At 42.6% G+C, this 15054-nt stretch overlaps 1 protein-coding gene across 1 annotated transcript in view; it reads left to right on the top strand.

The window, feature by feature from the left end:
• The window catches only part of LOC140203214 (uncharacterized protein C16orf52 homolog B), a 133479-nt gene that overhangs the window by 83843 nt on the left and 34582 nt on the right, over positions 1-15054 (top strand). The window lies entirely within an intron of this gene.

The following is a 15054-nucleotide window of genomic DNA, read 5'->3' as shown; positions in this document are numbered from 1 at the left end:
CTGGTGAAGGGGGAATGTGATAGGAGAGGATAGAGGACCATCTGCAGTACCTCTTATGTCTAATCGTATGTAGTGTTTGAGGTTGTCATTCATCAGCTCTGTTATATTACAGGATTTCACCCACCTTCAGAAGTTAGTCATCTGAACCAACTCATCACTCTTGATTTTAAAATAAAAAGTAAATTTATTTTTCAGTTGCTTTGGCAAGAGATTTGTGGGGTTTTTTTTTGGAGTTTTGCCGTAGTTTTCTGTCCCACAAGTGAACATTGATCAATAAGTTTTGTCAACAGTGCCAAAATAGTGTGTTTCCTCTGGGTGCTCTGGTTTTCTCCTACGGTCGAAAGATGTACCAGTTTGTAGGTTAATTGGCCGTTGTAAATTGTCCTCTGATTAGGCTAGGGTTAAATAGGTGGCCTCCAAGAGAACCACAATCTTGTCGTAGTTTGGAGGCTTACTGACCCAGGGAGCTATGTTGGCCGGAGTTGGGGCTTTATGGATTGGCTCTTGGTAGGGCACACCATGTTAAACAGGTCAAAGGGTACAAAGGCTAGAGGCCAGTGGTCCACCGATCCTCCAGGTTCGGGTGTTCAGCTCAGGACTAATAACCCTGACTGGTCACACAGAAACAGCAATGAAGAATCCTTCTACAACTGAATGTGACAGTATTCCTGAGTCTCCACCCAGGACTTGCATGAAGACTGAGAGGAAGCTACTGCCATGATGAGGAAGCCCTGAACACTGTCAGAGGAGGACCTTTATTTCTGCCTTCATAAATCAAAGTATTGAGTACAGGAGATGGGATGTTATGTTGAAGTTATATTAGACATTGGTGAGGTCTAATTTGGAGTATTGTATGCAGTTTTGGTCACCTACCTACAGGAAAGATGTAAACAAGTTTTTTTTTTACTAATTTTTTATTGCAACACCAACAAATTACATTCAATACAACCAATTGCCAATTACATTTTGACTGTTTAACCCAGCCACCCCCTCCAGCCTTCATCACCATTCCCCCCCTCCACCCCTCTCTCCCCCCCATCCCTCTCCCCTCTACCAACCAACTGAATAGTAGTGCATACACAGACAAAGCATTCCTATTTTAACAAAAGATCTTTAAAGTTAGATATCAAATTTGTCCACATTAAGATTGCGTTTGGTCGTGCATCATTTACCCTTGCTGATGAAAGTTCCAGGTAAGAAATGTCCAAAAAGCTCCGAAACCGGTGGGTATTTGAAATATCATAGGGAGGTTTCCAACGCTGGACTACAATCTCTTTTTTGCTGCAGTCAGGCCTGCCAGCCAGACTTTGCGTGCTTTTTCCGTAAGGGAAAGGTGGGAGTCATCATTTAGAAGATGTACAGCGGGGTCCATTGGTAGTTGTACCCCCATTAGTTCTGTAAGAGTACTGATTACCTCCCCCCACAAACCAAAAACCCCTGGACATTCCCATACAACATGTATAAAAGAGCCAAGGAGAAAGGATGTTCCTGGGTCTGGAGAAGCTGAGTTATAACGAAAGATTAAGTAGGTTAGGACTTTATTCTTTGGAATGTAGAAGATTGAGAGGAGATTTGATAAAGTTGTGCAAAATTTTGGAAACAGATGTTCTCAGGGAAATGTACGGAAGAAATACAGCAAATGTTCAGGGGATGTTTGCTTGGGGTTCTGAGTGGGTATGTTACAATGAGACATGAAAAGGATGGTAGGGTACAAGATCCGTGCTGTACAAAGGCTGTTGTAAATCTAGTCAAGAAGAAAAAAAGAGCTTACGAAAAGTTCAAAAAAACTAGGTAATGATATGAATCTAGATTATAAGGCTAGCAGGAAGGAGTTTAGGAATTAAATTAGGAGAGCCAGAAAGGGCCATGAGAAGGCCTTGGCGAACAGGATTAAGGAAAACTCCAAGGCATTCTACAAGTATGTGAAGAGGAAGAGGATAAGATATGAGAGAATAGGACCAATCAAGTGTGACAATGGAAAAGTATGTATGGAACCCGAGGAAATAGCAGAGGTACTTAATGAATACTTGGCTTCAGTATTCACTACGGAAAAGGATCTTGGCGATTTTAGGGATGACTTGCAGTGGACTGAAAAGCTTGAGAATGTAGATATTAAGAAAGAGGATGTGCTGGAGCTTTTAGAAAGCATCAAGTTGGATAAGTCACCAGGACTGGACAGGATGTACCCCAGGCTACTGTGGGAAATGAGGGAGGAGATTGCTGAGCCTCTCTGACAATGATCTTTGCATCATCAATGAGGACAGGAGAGGTTCCAGAGGATTGGAGGGTTGTGGATGTTGTTCCGTTATTCAGGAAAGGGAGTAGGGATAGCTCAGAAAATTATAGGCCAGTGAGTCTTACTTCAGTGGTTGGTAAGTTGATGGAGAAGATCCTGAGAGGCAGGATTTATGAACATTTGAAGAGGCATAATATGATTAGGAATAGTCAGCATGGCTTTGTCAAAGGCAGGTCGTGCCTTACGAGCCTGATTGAATTTTTTGAGGATGTGACTGAACACGTTGATGAAGGTAAAGCTGTAGATGCAGTGTATATGGATTTCAGCAAGGAATTTGATAAGGTACCCCATGCAAGGCTAATTGAGAAAGTAAGGAAGCATAGGATCCAAGGGGACATTGCTTTGTGGATCCAGAACTGGCTTGCCCACAGAAGGGTGGTTGTAAAGTAAAGGCATCCGTTAGTCTTGCGAGACCATGGATCTGCGCCTGGAAAGTCTTCACTCTCCAGGGCGCAGGCCTGGGCAAGGTTGCATGGAAGACTAGCAGTTGCCCATGCTGCAAGTCTCCCCTCTCTACAACACCAATGTTGCCCAAGGGAAGGGCATTAGGACCCATACAGCTTGGCACCAGTGTCATCGCAGAGCAATGTGTGATTAAGTGCCTTGCTCAAGGACACAACATGTTCCCTTGGCTGGGGCTCGAACTCACGACCTTCAGGTAGCTAGTCCAATGCCTTTAACCACTTGGTCACGTGCCCACAGAAGGGTGGTTGTAGTCAAGTCATATTCTGCATGGAGGCCAGTGACCAGTGGTGTGCCTCAGGAATCTGTTCTGGGTACCCTACTTTTGTGATTTTTATAAATGACCTGGATGAGGAAGTGGAGGGATGGGTTAGTAAATTTACTGATGACACAAAGGTTGGGTGTTTTGTGGATAGTGTGGAGGGCTGTCAGAGGTTACAACGGGACATTGATAGGATGCAAAACTGGGCTGAGAAGTGGCAGATGGAGTTCAACCCAGATAAGTGTGAGGTGGTTCATTTTGGTAGGTCAAATATAATGGCAGAATATAGTATTAATGGTAAGACTCTTGGCAGTGTGGAGGATCAGAGGGATCTTGGGGTCCGAGTCCAAAGGACACTCAAAGCTACTACGCAGGTTGTGGTTAAGAAGGCATATGGTGCATTGGCCTTCATCAGCCATGGGATTGAGTTTAAGAGCCAAGAGGTAATGTTGCAGCTATATAGGACCCTGGTCAGACCCCACTTGGAATACTGTGCTCAATTTTGGTCGCTTCACTATAGGAAGAACATGGAAACCATAGAAAGGGTGCAGAGGAGATTTACAAGGATGTTGCCTGGATTGGGGAGCATGCCTTATGGGAATAGGTTGAGTGAACTCGTCCTTTTCTCCTTGGAGCAACAGAGGATGAGAGGTGACTTGATAGAGGTGTACAAGATAATGAGAGGCATTGACTGTGTGGATAGTCAGAGGCCTTTCCCCAGGGCTGAAATGGCTGGCACGAGAGGGCACAGTTTTAAGGTGCTTGGAAGTAGGTACAAAGGAGATGTCAGGGTTAAGTTTTTTTACGCCGAGAGTGGTGAGTGCGTGGAATGGGCTGGCGGAGGTGGAGGCGGAAACGATAGTGTCTTTTAAGAGACCCCTGGAACTTCAAAAAATAGAGGGCTAGGTAGTTCTAAGGTAGGGCTGGAGGGCCTGTATTGTGCTGTATGTTTTCTATGTTTCGAATTATGACGAGTATAGATAGGGTAAATGCAAGCAGGTTATTTCTACTGAGGTTTGGTGAGTTTACAACTCGTAGTCAAATGGGTGAAAGGTGAAAAGTTAAAGGGAACATGGGAAATTTCTTCACTCAAAGGGTCATGAGAATGTGGAATGAACTTCCAGAACAAGTGGTGCATGTGAGCTCGATTTCAATGTTTAAGTTGCTTGTTAGGAGTATGGGAGGGCCATGGTCCCAGTGCAGGTGGGCATAGGCAGTTAAATGACTTGACAAGGACTAGGTAGGCCAAAGGGTCTTTTTCTGTGCTGTTCTTTTCTGTGACTCTAAATGCCAGTGTCATAGAGTGCAGTAAGTCATAAATAGGTGGATTGTTGGGCCAGAAGGGCCTGTTCCATGCTGGATCTCTAAATAAATAGAGAAATAAAATAGTAGCGATTTCACCAGCATGCTTATTAACCTCATCACCACTACAGTTTAGCAGCACCACGGCTTTGGACTTCATCTGTTTTCTTGCCAAAAATTGTGTAGTTCGTTTTAATTTGTTTTTCCTGTGCATACATGACCGTGCAAGAGTCTTTGGCACATAAAAAAAATTCCGTAAAACAATGACGCTTTTAAAAATAAAGAGAATTTCTAAATATCAAAAAAATTACTGGAAAAAGCAGTAAGCAGTAAAAAGCGAAATTGTATCTATATTTACTGTGACTACCCTTTGCCTTTAAAACTGCATCAATTCTGTTCATTCTCATGCAGTTTTATAAGAAAATTGGCTGGTAGGTTGTTCCAAGCATCTTGGAGAATTTGCCACAGTTCTTCCCCAGACTTTGGCTGTCTCGCTTGCTTCTGTCTCTCCAGACAGCCTCAATGATGTTGAGATCAGGCCTCTGTGGAGCCCGTACCACCTGTTGTAGAATTCCTTGTTCTTTTCGCTGATAGAAGTTCTTTATAATCTTGGCCACGTGTTTGGGGTCATTGTCCTGCTGCAGAATGAAGTTGGGACCGATCAGACACCTCCCTGCTGATATTGCGTGATGGATGAGAATCTGCCTGTACTTCTCAGCAATAAGGATTCCATTAATTCTGACCAGATCACCAACTCAGTTTGCGGAAATGTAGCACCAAACCTGCAAGGAACCTCCGCCATGCTTCACTGGTGGCTGCAGACACTCCTCCATGTAGCACTCTTCAGCGTTTCTACAGGCAAGCTGCCTCCTGTTTGAGCCAAAAATGTCAAATTCTGACTCATCAGTCCAGAGCCTTGCTGCCACTGTTCAGCACCCTAGTCCTTGTGCTTTTGTGCATAGGTGAGTCTCTTGGCTTTGTTTCCACTTCAGAGGAATGCTTTTTGGCAGCAATTCTTCCATGAAGACTTCTCCAGACTGTACAGTGGTTTCTGTGAGTTCAGAGCTGATAGTACTGGACTTCTTCCGATTTAGTGGGGGGCGTCAGTTTGATTTATCTCTCCTCTGCTGCACTCAATTTCCATGGCCAGCCACTGTGTTTCTGTTCCTCAACCTTACCTGTTTCTCCATGCTCCTTCTTGGGCAGCACATCTTGAAACTCCTGCTGCAAAATTTCTGCTTGGGAGAGACCAGGATATCTACTTTGTGTCCATTTGCTATGCTCACTCTTGCCATGGTGTAAGAATTGATATTTGAAGGTTAACTCACATCTGCAACACCCTCACCTTTTAGTTTGATTGTCTTTCACCCAGTTTGATTCCTTCTACACCCATTTCCGTTTGTTAATCAGTTTAATTCATTCAACTCATTCTGTCATTGATCATTAGCACCTGTTTGTTATTTTTGTTTAATCATGCACTGGGCTACATACTTACAAAGTAATCAAGTTTTTTTGAAAAGTGGTTTGTCACTTAATGTTACTTTCTTTACGAAATACAAAAAAATCCTCTAACGTTTAATGTTTTGGAAAATGAATGTTTGGAATCTAAAATTTGCTCTTTTCTACTGAAACAGTAATGCAGAAGACAAATAATAAACTCTTAAGATAAAATATATAAAAATCTTGGGTGCCTACGACTTTCACAGTACTGTACATGCATATGGTAATAAACACGACTTTGTATTTTAAAATGACTGATCCCTGTGGTTTGAATGTTTTCAGCAAATCAGCGCTTAATTGGCGTGGGTTTGGTTCAATGTATGTAGGAGTAACCTCAGGCCAGTGGTAATTGTTTAGAATTTTCTTCTTGCCTACACACTGTATGCTACATTTTATAGCCGTTAACTTTGAAGATGGCCACAACTGAAACAGAAAGGGTGGGTGAAGGTAGGTGGCTTCAGTGTTTGAGGCTCGTGAATTCTCTTCTGTGCTTGCCTCTGGCAGTATTTTCCAACTCGGGAGCTCCTCTATAGAGTACGGCAACAACATATGTTGGCAATTTCAGCATATATATACTGCCTTACCACATTCATCTGTTGCCGAACTGACATTTTTTAATCGTACAATTTACTTCTGTTTTTTTTTTCTTGTCTCAGGCAGGGAAAGAAATAGATTTGCATTTACATAGTATTTTTAAATGCCCCAAAATACTTTTTAACATGTGAACCAAATAGGTTTTAGTTTGGTATGCTGTCTTCTTCTTGAGTCCATCACCTCCACTGGACATAGGCGTAGATAGCAACTCTCTGTCCTGGGCCAAAATTTTCGCTTTCACCACGCAATTTCATATGTCTTCTAAGCGAAGTTCCTTCCTCTCCCAGGGATGAGCTCTTCAGAGCTTCTGTTGCCGTTTCTCCAGTTCGAGGTTTTTATGGAATGGGGTTGCTAGCCCCACGCCCAGCCCTTCTTTAACAGCTGGGCTTGGGACCATCCATGGTGGAGTTCATTGTACCTCTGTGTTAATGTTCATTGTACAGTGCTAGATTAAAGGATGTCTACTGATGGGAAATGTTAAAGATGACATGTCCACAAAAGGACAGTACAGCAGCATAGAGGTTAGTGTAACACTTTATACCACCAGCTTCCTGTGTCCACATAGCATGCTCAAAACTTACCACCCCTAACCTGTATGGGTTTGGAATGTGGGAGGAGTGTGGAGCACTTGGGAAAAACCCCACATGGTTGGGGGAAAACGTACAAACTCTCTGCAGACGGTGGTGGGAATTGAACTCCAATCTTGCAGCTGGTGCTCACTGTGCACATCCTCGGAAAGTGTTCGTTGATATAAATGACGCTTTTCATTGTATGTTTTGGTGGTTTTACAGACCACCATATACTACCCTGAGATTAATTTTCTTACTGGTATTCATAATAAAATACAAAGAAACAATAGAATCAATAAAAAAACACAATAGAGGTGGACAAACAACCAATGTTGAAAAGATAACACTGTACAAATAGATTAAAGGAAGAGGGATAATAATTGTTTCTGAACCTGGTAGTGGGGACTTGAGGCTCCTGTACTTCCTTCCTGATGGCGGCAGCAAGAAGAGAGCTTGTTAACATCTCTAGACATTATTTATTCACGAATTGTGGGCACACCTTTTTGAGCATGTATAGCCAAATTGGTGATAATCATCTTAAAAGAAAGGATCCCACGTGCCATGGCTCATCTCATTTTTATTTTTTCCCAACTTCTATTTCCATTTTGTTTATCAAAGGACCATCTTCATTCCCAGAAACATATTTCACAATTTGCAGTAGGAATCCAATCCAACTACTTCCACTAGTTTCTTTCTGTCTCGGCCATCATGTATCACGCCCTTTCGAATGAACTGGGCGGTAAAGCTGGTCAATGATTTGATTTTGATTTATTTATTTAGAGATACAGCATGAAATGGGCCCTTCTGGCCCAGCAAGAAGCACTACCTAGCTTAATCACGAGACAATTTACAATAAGCAATTAACCTACGAACCGGTACACCTTTGGAATGTGTGGTAACCTGTGCGCTCAAGGGGAGAACGTACAAACTCCTTACAGTACCAAATTGAGCTTCAAGCTGTAATAGTGTTGCGTTAACCACTACGTTACTGTGGTGCTCTTATACCAGTTGTAAATGTAGAGCTCAGGGGAGTGCAGGGAAATGGCTGATATTCACTGTACAGTTTCTCTGCTTTGAAATGTCTGTTTGCATGTCTCTTGGGCATGCTGTTGACGACTGTGTGGCCAAAAGAAAGGGAAGGAGGGTGGCAGATTCCCTGAAAGATCTCTTCATGTTAAATCCTTGAATAAGAATTCTATTTTTCACTTTAATTTCCCCCTTTACTCTTCCGGATGATGTACAATGCCGCATGTTTTCAGCTGTAGTGTTCAAATGCTACTGTGCCACTAAGTGCCAGAATAAACAATTTGCTGCAGTAAATTTTCCTACGTGGCACTCTACCTCCATTGATTCAAGAGGAGGCTGAATGCTACCACACTGGGCTTACTTGCACTCTTTCAACTTCCCCTGTAGTTTAATTTCTATTTAACGAATTCACAAGTTTCACAATTTGTAAGCAGCAGGAAAATTTTTTGCTTGCTTTTAATGAATCATTACGTGTTTTCTAGAGACACCGTGGCCGTTATAGTTGACATAAAAGGGACCCAGTGTGGCTTTTCAAACTTTCATTCCCCCGACTGCAGCTCGCATTGCAAGGCTTTACCACAGAATTTGATGAATAAATAAAGACTTGCCCAGTTCAGCCGTTTGTTTTAATAGTTCCCTAAACATGTGAGACATTAATAAATCATGTACATACAGTGGATGTTTCAGTGATCCTGTGACTAACGGCTGTTTTTCCTTCACCTCACACCATATTTATTTATTTCTTGCCCCATTTTCTCCATCTTTTTCTGTTCTCCATTATTTAATGCAGCCTCAAGCTCCATAGCTGACTACTGCACTTTAGTACCAAGGCCATTGGTATGAGATTTTGTTCACAATTTTGGGTGCGACTATCCAATTGTGGAGGGTGTTGCAACCCCCAAGTTCCAAATCAAAGCAACCTTTGTTTTTATGAACACAAGAGTCTTAGAAAGGGCAGCATGGTAGCACATCGCTTTATAAGTGGTTCCACTTATTATCAGAGAATGTATACTGTATTCAGCCTCAAAATTCTACTCTTCACATTCGTCTATGAAAAAGAGAACCCCAAAAGATTGAACAGAAAAATGTTACAACCCCAAAACTCCCTTCCTTCTCCCCCGCACAAGCAGCAGCAAAGCATCAACCTTTTACTCTCCACCCCCACATTTCAGCAGAAAGCGTCAGCACCCACCACTCACCAAGCAATCGCAAAGCACCCAAAGAGAGACCGTGATCTGCAGTCAACCAAAAAACTATTGTTTACCCAACAGTTTGACATGCCACAGGTGCTCTCACTAACAAGACACAAAGAGATGTCACCCATTTCACAGCAAAAGGGGAGACCAATAAACAGTCGCTGTTATGATTTTACAATCTGCTGCGTTGCTTTTCGTTCCAAGATTCTCCGACTTGAGAATCAGCAGCAAGCTCTCCCCACCATCGAGAGAGAGAGGGAGCAATCACTTGAGTACAGAGACCAGCATCTGCCGCCACCAAATCCTGATGTTCCTTCTCCCATGACGCCTCAGTTGTCGGCACTGGCCTGCAATTGGTCATCCATAGGGCTGTGCAGGCAGCACCCTGGCGTATTCTATACCATGCCTGGAGAATGTCAGAAAATGGCCGGTCGGTGAGCCCCAAGAATGGGAACTCGTCGTCAAGAAAAACCACAGTTTTGAGTGTTATTGTAGATCAGGGACCTCAATAGAGCCCCAGCCACCTTGAAAGGGCAAAAAGGAGACATTAAAGAGAGGAATTTAAACTGTTTCCACAGATGAGCTTGAAGAGGCAGCCATTTGGCACCGTCTTAGCTCTGCCAGTGACCACATTTCAATTCCCACCGTTGTCTGTAAGGAGTTTGTCCATTCTCCTTGTGACTGCATGTGTTTCCTGGGATGCTGCAGTTCTCTCCTGCATTCCAAAGACATGCAGGTTAGTAGGTTAATTGGTCATATGGGTGTAATTGGGCGGTGTGGGCTGGAGGGATCTGTTACTGTGCTGTATCTCTAAGTTTTCTTTTTAAAAATTAAAAGATTGTGTAGATCTCGCAGGTGCTGGAGATCCAAAGCAACACACGCACAGTGCTGGAGGAACTCAGTAGGTCAGGCAGCATCTATGGGAAGGAATAAAGAGTCAGTGTCTCAACCGAAACATCTTTCCCTATCGATTCTGCTTGACCTGCAGAGTTGCTCCAGCATTTTGTGTGTATTAGCCTGCCTTCTCACATTTGTCATTGGCTAGCTATCCGGAATGCTCTCTAATCAAGAACAGCCTCATTCCTCTCTTTACCTCGGGGTAACGCTGCCAGTATCACTCCAGCTGAGATCCAGACAGAACACAAATGGGTCTTCATTTGTTCTCTTTTGTTATAGGCAATATCATGCCTTGAAGTACAGTTTTTCACCTGTCACTTTGAAAAGAGAAAAGATATAAGATTACCTTATATCTAATGGGGGGGGTCTCCCTCCCACCCCCATTTGTGACATTTACCGGGAGCATTGCTGAAGTATTGATGTGGATCCCACCCATTCCACAATCTCTCTGACCCACCACCATCAGGAAGGCGATACAGGAACATCAGGACTAGGACCGCTGGACTGGGTAACAGCTTCGTCCCTCATACTAATGAACAAACATGAGAGATTGTGCAGACGCTGGAAATTTAAAGCAACGCTCAAAAATACTGGAGGAGTGTGTGGAGTACCATTCATAAAGCTTGTAGAATGTCACATTTAAACCAGTTATACTCCTCGCTCTGGAATAACCCTGAGATACACATTGGGAAAAGAATGGTGTACTGGAAAGAATGGAAAATTAAAGGTGTAAATACAGTAGGTGATCTCTATGAGAATGGGATTTTTATGTCATATGTGGATTTGCAGAGGAAATATAACTTTGTAGATAAAGGGAATTTTTGGAAGTATTTGCAAATAAAACATTGCGTTAGTAGCATATTCAAAAACGATGACCCACAAAGTAACCCTTTAACTGAGTACTTTACATTACCACAGGAAGTTCATAAAGTATCAGTGTTTTATAAAATGTTCAAGCATTCTGTGGGTGAATCATGTAACAATCTCAATTAGACTCTACAAAATGGGGATTGTTGATAATAATTTATGCTGGAAATGTGAAAATGAGGTGGGCACATATTTTCCCATGATTTGGGAGTGTTCCATGGTTTGTCCATTTTGGTGTAAAGTTCTTGATTTGTTGGGGAGTTGGTCGGGTTCCACACTGCCCTGTGCCCACGGCTTTGTCTCCTGGGTGATTGGACAATGATACCTAATGTAAACAATGACATGTTCACTATTTTAAAGGTGGATCTCATCACAGCTGCAAGAATTATAATGCAAAACTGGGGAAAAAAAACCCAGATGTTCCACTGTGAAGGAATGGACTAAGGAATTGATTAAGATTTCATCATATGAACACATGTTGGGAAGAATTAACAGTTGAGGGAAAAGTGCAAGATGCATGGGATGAATTTTGGTTGTATGTTAATTTAAACTTAAATTAGAACTTCTTTCTGTCTGTAAGTTTTACTTGTTTTCCTGTCATGGGATAGCTGTGTAAATATGCTGTACTCTATCTGCTCTATGACATGCTCTGCTGCTTTGTAAAATAAGAATAAATAATAATAAAAATTTGAATTACACAAAAAAAGCTGGAGGAATTCAGCAAGTCAGACTGCATCTATGGAAATGAAGACCCTGCCACCACTGAGGTGTCGTCACTAGGACAGCAAGTTGTTTACTTGTGCAGCGCACTACATGCACTTTGAATTATATTTTATTGACATGGAATATTCTGTTTTTTTGCACTTTGTGTGATATGTTTTGTGAGTGCACTGTGGTCTGGAGATATGTTGTTTCATTGACAATAAACTTGAGCTTGAACTTGAAAAGTACAGTGAAATGAATTATTTGCACCAACAGACAACAAAGTCTGAAGATGTGCTAGGCAGTCCGCAAGTGTCGCCACGCTTCCAGCACTGTTATAGCATGCCCACAATTTACTATTTGTATATCTTTGGAATGCAGGAGGAAACTGAAATACTCAGAGGAAACTCACAAGATTATGGGGATCACCTAAAAACTCCTTATGGACAGTGGCAGGAATTGAACACTGTATAAAGCATTACACTAACCACTATGCTACTGTTCTGCCCCTTTTGACAGGAAGAGTCTATGGATCTGGGTCTGCCGATCAGCTATTGCACTGACTGCCCCTGTCTGTCTATGTCAGTTAAACCTCCGTGTGAGTCTCCATAACAGTTAAACTGCTGGATGATCTGGAAGTAGTTATTTTGAACCTTTTTCTCTCTATGCAAGTTTGCTTCACATTACTATCATCAGGGAAGAGGTACAGGAGCTTGAAGACACACATTCAACGTTTTAGGAACAGCTTCTTGCCCTCTATCAGATTTCTGAACTGTCTTTGAAAACAACCTCACTATTTTGCTGTCCTTATTTTTTATATATTGTAATTTATAGTACTTTTTAATTACTGTACTACTGTTCCAAGGTTGTCAAGCTGAGGAGTGGTAGTGGGGACAAGCTCCCACTACCTAAAAGTGCTCCTCACGGCATGCGTCTCAAATAGCCTCTGGCAACCAAGTCCAACTCCTGGCCATCTCGTGTGGCTTAACCTCTAAGCCTAGCGAACTGTTTCTACTGACAGGAGAAGGGGTGAAGGTGGGTCCTGGCGCCTTAAAACCAGTGCTTCGGGTAAAAGGAGCTCGTCAGCCTGGGAAGGCAGTCCATCTAAGAGAGGGAAAACTCTGATTTCAAACCTCCGCTGCCTTGTGGCCATACCCACTCATGGGAGAGGCTTCAGGAGTAAACCCTGAGGACAAATCCGGAGCTGGAGTCCCTAAGGCAGTCCGACTTTGCCTTCAACCTCATTCTGGCAACTCCTGCAATGACACTGGTGCCACGCTGTATCGGCCCTTGCCCTTCCCTTGGACAACATCAGTGTTGTGGAGAGGGGAGACTTGCAGCATGGACAACTGCTGGTCTTCCATACAACCTAGCCCAGGCCTGCACCCTGGAGAGGACATTGGCGGGACTAACGGATGCCACCAATACCAATACTGCTGCCGCAAAACAACAAATTTCAACTTGTGTCGGTGATAATAAACCTAATTCTAACAATCTACCTGTGGCCTTGTACCTAACTGTCTACCTGCACTGCACTTTCTCTGTAACTGTAATACTTCATTCTGCATTGTTATTGTTTTTCCTTGTACTACCTCAATGCACACCTTGAGTGGATAGCATGCAAAACAAAGTATTGTCGAGCTGTACTATTTAGGAAGCATCTGATGTCCTGTGAGTGATGCGCACAATTAGTTGAAATCTAATTTTAAGTATTGTGTACGGAGTAAAACTGTCCACGTCTAATATATAATCAATCATTCGTTTGTTCGTTATGTGCCATGCCGTATGATGTGGACATTCGTGGTCTTTCCATGACCATGATTTTTCTTGGAAAATTTTTCTACAGAAGTGGTTTACCAATGCAGCTTTCTGGGCAGTGTCTTTACAAAACTGGTGACCTCAGCCATTATCAATATTCTTCTGAGATTGTCTCCCTGGTGTCAGTGGTCACATAACCAGGATTTGTGATCTGCACCAGCTGTTCACACGACCATCCACCATCTGCTCCCATGGCTTCACGTGACCCTGATCAGGGGTGGAGGGGGAATTGCTAAACAGGTGCTAGACTTTGCCCCAAGGTCTATAAACTAGTGGAGGGCAGGAACAGCTTACACCTTTGGTAGAGACATAGCTCCACCCTGCCACTCAGTAGATAATCTTTTTTAAAAACAAATTCAGGTTTGTAAATTGTTTTCTCTTCATTATCATCGTATGTACCAAGGTACTGTACAGTGAAAAACTTCTGTATGCCATTTATACAGAACATTTTATTACAACTGTGCATTGATGTAATACAAGGTAAAACAATAACAGAATGCAGAATAAAATGTAGCAGTTACAGAGAGAGTGCAACACAGGCAGGCAATAAGATGCAAGGTCATGATGAGGTAAATTGTCAGAATCAGGTTTATTATCCAAAATGTTGGAAGAATTCAAATCAGGCAGCATCTATGGAAAAGAATAAACCGTTGACATTTCAGGCCGCAAACCTTCATCAGGATTGTTCATTCATTTCCGTTGATGCTGCCTGACCTGAGCTCCTCCAGCATTTTGTCTGTTGCTCTGAGTTTGCAGCATCTGCAGAATCCCTTGTTTATTATCACTAACATACGTTGTGAAATTTGTTTTGCAACAGCAATAGTGCAATAAATTAAAAATACTATAAATCACAGTAAGAACTATATTTTTAAAGATAAATTAAGTAGTGCAAAAAGAGATCAAAAGTAATGAGGTAGTGTTCATAGGTTAGTTCATTGTCCTTTCAGAAATCTGATGGCAGAAAGAAGTTGTTCCTAAAATGGTGAGTATGTGTCTTCAAACTCTCGTATCCCCTCCCAGATGGTAGTAATAACAGAGACTATGTCCTCAGTGATGCAGGATCTTAATGATAAATGCTGTTTTTTTTGAGGGATCACCTTCTGAAGACGTTCTCAGTGCCAGGGAGGCTGGTGCCCATGATGGAGGTGGCTGAGTTTACAACCCTCTGCAGCTTTTTCCAATCCTGTACTGTGTCCTGTCCATACCAGATGTGATGCAGTTAGAAAGCTCTTCACGGTACAACTATAGAAATTTGCTAGTCTCTCCCAGTGGTGGTTTCCTTGCCCACAACATGTAGCGAGACCCTGGAAGAAAAAAGATGCCTTTGACCCACTGAAGTACTGTTGAACCCAAACAGTTCACAGGTTGGTAATGAGGCCCCAGGTAGCTGATGATGTGTGAAGCCCCACAGCAGCCACAAACCCATCCCTCTGGTCTCGGAAACACCTGTTCATAGTACAGGCTGTGCATAAATTGCAGCTTTTTAGGCTGGTGAGGACCGGTACTGTAATGAAGGAAACAGCTGTTATTTTCCCCAAACACGACACTAGCTTAGCATGACCT

The sequence above is a fragment of the Mobula birostris genome, chromosome 9 (assembly GCF_030028105.1).
Source record: "Mobula birostris isolate sMobBir1 chromosome 9, sMobBir1.hap1, whole genome shotgun sequence".
Lineage (NCBI taxonomy): Eukaryota > Metazoa > Chordata > Chondrichthyes > Myliobatiformes > Myliobatidae > Mobula > Mobula birostris.
This window is presented reverse-complemented; position numbering and strand designations above follow the sequence as displayed.